At 47.8% G+C, this 7,361-nt stretch overlaps 1 pseudogene; it reads right to left on the bottom strand.

Annotated features, from left to right (window-relative positions):
* Window positions 1-6,650, bottom strand: part of LOC119271783 — an 87,771-nt pseudogene extending 81,121 nt beyond the window's left edge.
* Between the last annotated feature and the right edge of the window lie 711 nt (window positions 6,651-7,361).

The raw sequence follows: 7,361 nt of genomic DNA, 5'->3' as shown, positions 1-7,361 counted from the left end.
GGCCATCAGGCTGGTTTGCACCTCCGGAAAACTATGCGAAGCTGAATGTAGATGCTTCAGTGCATCGTCAGGGACATGTTGGAGCTGTGGGAGCTATTTGTCGCGACCAAGCTGGCCTATTCCTTGGAGCGTCTGCTATAGTGTTCAACAATGGTGATCCAGCTACGTTGGAGGCAATGGCCATCCGGGAGGGGCTGGACTTGGCGGCAGATTTACATATTCAGCAGATCCAACTCGCATCCGACTGCAAGGGAGTGATAGAAGAAATTCAGAGTGGAAGTGGAGCTGCTTATGGGGCGATCATCAAGGAGATCAAGCAACAACAATCTACTTTTAGTTCCTATTTTTTTGTTCATGAATTTAGGAGCTCAAATGTTGAGGCTCACAACCTAGGGAGACATGCTTTATCTTTGAGACCTGGCCGTCATGTTTGGTTCGGCCAGCCCGACGGGATTCCGTTCGTCCATATAAACATTGTGACGGTTTGAAATAAAAAGTCGCGTGAGGTTGTCTAAAAAAAAGCTTTCTTGAAGCACACGGGTGTTTCTATAGGATCGCCCTAATAATTCCTGTAAATTCATTTCAAAAAAAATCCTGTAAATTAATTAAACGGGCCGTGACGCACACGGTTTCTCACGGGTCGCTTAACCTCATCGCCGGACGATACGCATCGTCGCTATCAATCCACAATTCCAGTCGCCGTCGCCGCCGCCGCCCGCCCGCCTTACGTCCGGCGCGCCGCCATGCCAGACCCCTTTGCCGCCGCCGCTTTCAGGAGCTCGGCCCGTCGCCCCTGGGTGCTAACCGACTCGAAGTGCCACATCGGCGACCGCGACAACGCCACAACCGCCCACGGCGTCACCAGCCAGAGCGGCGACATCAAGGTGACCTTCGAGCTCGCGGACCCGCCCGGCGTCTCTCGCTGCTTCGTGCACTGCCCCGGTCTGGCGGATGACTGCTACGGCGGAGATCCCCTGGTTCTGAGCTCGGCGGACGCGTTCATGCTTCTCGTCGTCCCCTTCACCGAAGGCTCCAGGCGCAGGGAGTACAAGGATTTCTTCGTCTACAGGGCAGGTCCAGGGGGAGAGACGTGATTCACGACCATGGTTCAGCCGAACCTATGGTCTATGCTGTACGATTTAACATCCTACTACGTGTGGATCTGTGACATGCATGCCAACTGCATTTTTTAATCAACCATGCATGGATTATGAATAGACATGCATGCCAACTATATTTTTTAATCAACCATGCATAGATCCTCATGAATAGTGTCTAGAAATCAATGGTGTCGAGCATAGGTTCGGCTGAACCATGGTTCCGTAAAACATTTTCGGGTCCAGGGGCTCCATCTCTCAGCCTTCTCCCCGCCCCCTACCGCTACCCTGACTACATCAGGCTGACCGGCGTCGTGCCCCTCGGCGGCTCCGATCTCAACAGCAAAGACTACGCCGTGGTCTTCCCCCTCGTCTGGCGATCGCGACACACCGAAGACTCTACCAGCAGGAAGTGCATCGACCTCCGTGTGTATTGCTCCGATAACTCTGCGTCGCCGTGGCGCTATACCTACAAGATGGCCAGCATCGCCATGGACACCAAGATATACCAACATCACGAAGTGATGCGGCACCAAGGCACCAGAGTGATCTTCGCCGGAGCAGGAACACTCTGCTGGGTCAATCATTGGCATGGCATTCTGCTATGCAACGTGCTGGACAACAACCTGGGTCATGCGTTTGATCCAATGGCCCGTTCCGATCCCTTCCGATCTGGTGTCGCGGTTTGGCACGGGAGTTGACGATATCTACGTGCGGCCGTTCCGCGACGTCGCTATAACAAATGGCGTGATCAGGTTTGTCGAGCTGAAATCTGGTCGGTGTACTGATACACGCAATGAGAAAGGGGTCATTGGCCAAGGCTGGACGGTCACCACATGGAATTGGGACATCCGCTCAAAGAAGTGGCACAAGAGGTTCACTGTCAATGCTGATAATGTGCCTGCCACAGGTTCAAGTTTCCCTAAGGTATCGGGTGGCAAGAGGTTGAGCTGGGACAAGGTGTTTCATGGAGGGCCGACTTTGAGCTTGTGTGACGATGATGTTGTCTATATCATGGCTAGACTGGACATCCGCCCGCCCGTTGCATGGATGCTTGCCATTAACATCAAAGAGGGAACATTGGAAGCGGTCAAGCAGTGTTCTGCTGAAAAGATGCTCGGTCTTGAACCGACTTATGTTCAGTGTGCCTTGTCCGGCTACATCAAGCAGTGGAGAAGGTGATGAGGAAGGGGACACTGGAGAAGACACTTATCTTGTCTATTATTGTTGTTAATCTTGTTATGCATGGGCATGTCAGGTTGTTTTCCTTACTCTGAATAATGGCGAGAGGCACACTGTGTTCGTGCAGCGGCAGAATTGGTCTGGGATTTTATCTCTTTCTGTTTAGTTTGTTCCTGGCCACGAACAGTTCGTGGGATGGCGCGGGATCAACGGATCTTTTGCAGCCAGTTTGTTATTTTCGTGTATAAAAGGAAGAAAGCAAAAATGACGCAGGTTGAACGTGTCGCAAAAATCCTACTGTCTCCTGCCTCGAGTGTGTTCCCTGTCGACTCTACTCACCGACTCTAGCCAATATGCCCATTGGCCAAATGTATGTAAACTGTATGAATTGTGGCTGACAAAATAGACACCTATTATGCTGCTGGATGAAGAAAACTATTACACAATAACCTTTCATGGCATTGTTGGGTGGTATGATTTCAAGGGTATAGATATTAAAGAAAAATATGTGCTTAATTGAACTCATTTGGTTTGAGGAGTGGATGTGCAAGCCTACTAGTTGGGTCAAGTGATTACGGACGTTAATTTGGATTCCAATTTATGCTGCAAGGCTTTCTCTCCTACTAGGATTTGAAAAACATATCCAAGAATGTTTTCCAGAGCTGTAAACCTGCCCTAGAAATGTGGACACAATTTTCTTTGCTGGACAAACAAACAGATGGCTCACAGGAAAGCATATATTGAAATGCCCTTTGTTAACTTTGCTACCTTAGGAGGTTCGGCTTGAAGCTTGTGTGTATGCAATGGTTCAGTGAAGTTGGTAGTGGTACATAATTATCTGAAAGCATGCTTTGTTCCGGGCTTCAAAAGTTGTAAGCTAACTTTAGTGTTAAACATGCTTTGTTCTGGGCTCGTGTTCCTTCTTGCCAGTATGTCAGGCGTGTCACCGGTGGCTACCGTTCTAAAAGCATTGTCTATCTGTTTGTGGCATGTACGACAGTTTGCTCACTTTTTGTTTGACAGTTTTCGCCAATCTCACGTGACACTTGTGAAGATGATCCTGCAAGCTTTGGAACTTCTAATAAAAATAACAACAGATGTAATTACAAATAAGCAGTATAAGGGGCACAGTGAGCCAGTTTGTTCCTTCTGTCCGTTAGTAACGACAGATGTAATATTTGCATTGATGTTTCGAACCTGCTCGATATATAATGGTTTCTCATGCCCTTATTCTCTGCAGGCAAAGAATGTGAGATGGTTCACAGAAGAACAAGACAAAGCACTTTGTCACCCTCTTGATTTTTGCTATTGCACTGATATCCTATCGCTGCCTAAGGAGCTGCATCTTCTTTCCTCCGTCAAGAGATTATCGATCAAGGCTTGTCCAGGAATTCTATCATTGCCAGAAAAAGGCCTGCCAGCTTCCCTACAGGAGCTGTATTCATAACGTTAGATGTGTTTATCTTGATGGACACGCAGGCAAATTCATAAGTATATGCAAGATGTTATGGCTGTATTTTACGTACTATTTCCTAATTTTGTTTATTTATTATATTTATAAATGTAGAATCTTATTTGTTACTGTCTTACTGAATAGCCAGTAATAAAGCTGACCCTTTTTTTTCCTGGCGTAATTCATTCACAGGAACCAGAAAAGATGAGGGTCCATTCTGACGGAAATTAGAATTTTTCGAGCTACTAAATCCATGTGGTGATTTGTTGTTTGTTCCATGCCAAGTGGCAGAAACATCTCTCTGATGAAAGTCTGGAAGTGAAGGTGGTTTCAAGAGGACCCTGTCTAGATTCCTGTTTTGTGGCATTGCAAATACTGATGGGAGGCATGCATCATGCTGCCAAAGTATTTCTCTTTTGGAGGTAGTGATTTTTGGTTGGTTGGCTTGTAGGCCATCAGATCTGGCTAGAAGGGAACCAGAATTGCAGAGGATGAGGTGTTGCAAAGGTTAAATTCTTTCCCTGCGTGCAAATGGGTAGGTGGTCACCAAACCAGATTGATTCCTTGAGAATCCCAAGCTAGGTTATTGGAGATGTCGCCAAGTCATGATCCAGAGCTGAGTATAGATAGTGTCGGTTGTGGAAATCGCATTGAAGGAAAAAAAATGCATGGCAAGTAATCTCAAGTTACTGATAAGGTTGGCTTGTCCACAACAGAGGGAAAAAAAACCTTCTGTGCGCCCTCTGTTATATAGTGATGGCAATACTTTATATAGTGGTTTATCCTTAACATCATTTCTAGCCCTTTTATATAGCTTGTCCATATTATTTTCTTTGTTCAAGCTATTTCCATGTTGTAGTGTTGCTCAAGCTGCTACAGTAAAATATGTGGAGAAAGATTATGCAACATAGATGTGGCCACTATCTATGCCTTGCGTACAAGAGTTGCCATGTTGGCTCTAGACAATACACCGATAGGCCAAGGTAATAAAGGCTCTACATATTGCACTTTCAAAGAGACAATTATGAGAAGATTAAAAAAAATCCCCTCCGGACCCCCGCGTCGCTGCCTCCCCTAGGCGACACGGGTGGCGGCAGCGCCCCCGGCCTCCCACCCCTCTCCCTTCACTGCCTCCCTTGCCGTCGCCGGCGTTTTCCTCTGGGCCCGGCCAGAGCTGGCGGCGGCGGGACTTTGTTCTCTCGCCTCTGGTGGCGGCCCACTTGTGGATCGGGAGTCCGCGGTGGGGGTTGGCGGGGTCGCGATGGGTGCAGCGGCGGCTGCGCCCGGGCGGCGGTCTTCCTCTACGACAGGGGATCTAGGCAAGGGGGCGGCGTCCCTGCGGTGGCTGGGCATGGTGTTATTTAAACCTCCTCTTTATTTATTTATAATAAGTGTTTTATCAGTTACATTTGAGGTGTGATCGAAGCAGAAAGTTCACCGTCCAAACACTAGAATCACAAGACTTTTGCATGCTTGCTCGGAATTAACTAGGTTATAGATGAAATTTAATCAGGCAAATATGATTAATTTGATTTCTTGTTTGAATGTTTGTTAGGTCAATTCATAGCAACCATCATACAAAAAAGATACTAAAAATAATTAACCCAACAATTAGAATTACTATATATTGAGAACTTCCAAGGAGTTCTTCAGAAAGTACTCCCACAACACATTAACGAGCCATACTCCCATTGACAATTTCAAGTGGCATGTAGTAAATCACAAGAGAGTCTACAAGAATGACAAAATATCCAGATCGCACGTGCCTGTATTGTCTGAAGACCATGTGAGTACACCACATGCATAGTGCAGTAACCATATTCAACCACGTAGGTTGAGCCCAAAATAGGGAACTAAATACATCTGGATATTTCAGTGTGCCAAGGGACGGCCATCCTCCATTATCTTGAGATTAAATATGGAGCATTGTAGGTCCGGGTGAATGCCTTCCGTATTCCGGATCTTCTCCTTGACATTATAGATGGCTCCTGACCTCAAGATTATAGAATTTTCCTTGTAACCTCTTCATCTAGATGTTCATCCTCCCACTCGGACACCGGCCGTGGAGGACGAGGAGGAGAGGGGCATCGTTGCGGATGTTTGACGCTCACTAGGGTGCTGTTGCCTTCATTGTTATCCAGCTGTCTGTTGGCATAGATGAGGCATTGCTGGTCCATGGGAAAGCCGTGCTCGTGCTGAATCTTTGCCTTGACATTGTTGACAGTATCTGAGCTTGTGATCGCAAGGTTCATAGCCCTCCCCGTTAGTGTCTCGACCACATGGATCTGCATCTTCTCATGGAGCGGGTGAAGGCGGAGATCGAGAGTGGATCCACTGTACATGCCGTAATCAGCCAGCGTGCGGCCGTCGTCCAGCAGCTCCTATTGAAGGTGAGGCGCTCCTGATCCTGGATCTTCGCCTTGACAATGTATTCCCTCCTTCCCCAAATATAAGGTGCTGTTTGACTTTTTTGGTTTTCATTGCACAACGTTGACTATGTTTTTCATGTATCATATGTCTATAAAATTAGTATACATAAATATAAAATAAAATTGTTTTGCAAGACAAATATGAAGATATACTTTATACATGTTCAATCTATATATTTTGATATATATTAGTGGTCAAAGTTGTGCATCAAAGACCATAAGTTATCAACCGCCCCTTATATTTTGGGAAAAAGGAAGTACATGGTATCTGATGGATGGACCTTAAGGGAGATCGTCTTGCCGGTGAGAGTGCTTACAAAAAAGTGTAGTGATAGGCGCGGGCAGACCGGCCAAACAGTTCGGCCGGTCTAGCCCCAGCCACCGATGCGACAAGTGTTGCCGTTGGATTGGGGCTTCTGATTTTTTCCTCAAAACCAAATCTGACGAGGTCAGCGGAAACAGAGCAGCGGCGCCACCGGCGCTCGCCATGAACGAGCAAACGACCAACCACTAAGCGGGGCGCCTCCCGTGCCTTCGCCGGTCACCTCCCGCCAAATTGCCTTGCCGTCGCCGGTCGCCGCTGTCGCCCGTCGCCGCTATCGCCCGTCGCCTTTTGAGTTGCTGGTTGCAGCTCCGCTGCTCACCTGTGCTGCCCATCCCCTCACCTCTCCCTCGCCCCTGCAGAATCAATGGTGGCGACGCCCCGTGGTTCACATCCAAAAACAACGGTGGTAGCAAAAAAATGTGATGCTTCCAGCAAACTAGAAAACGGTGGTAGCAAAAAAGATGAAAAACCAATTGACGACTGCAGCTCACCCGCCGGCCGAAAAGTTGCAACCAGTGACCAAAAAGCTTCATATCGTGATGAAAAAAGCTTCATCCGACAATAAAAAAAGCTTCAACCATAGAGTCGAAAGCCATGGACGAGAACAAAAAGTTGCAACCAGCGGTTACAGAAGCTACAACCGGTATTGAAAAAAGCTTCAAGCTTCATGTCTTAGCTGCGACCCATGACGACGCTGACGATGTTTTGCTGCATTTGTTTTTTTATACGACCGGCGATGTAATTTTCTGCATCCCTTTTCATGGCAGCGGGTGCCGGTCGGCAGTAGTCAGGCAGTCCCCTAACTCGGCGAGCAGTCAGGCAGTCCCCGGCTCGGCGGAGCACACGGACGGCAGCAGCCACCGGCCGGCGGCAGC

This window comes from Triticum dicoccoides, chromosome 3A (genome assembly GCF_002162155.2).
Source record: "Triticum dicoccoides isolate Atlit2015 ecotype Zavitan chromosome 3A, WEW_v2.0, whole genome shotgun sequence".
NCBI lineage: Eukaryota > Viridiplantae > Streptophyta > Magnoliopsida > Poales > Poaceae > Triticum > Triticum dicoccoides.
Note: the sequence above shows the minus strand (reverse complement) of the source record. Positions and strands in the feature narration are given on the sequence as shown.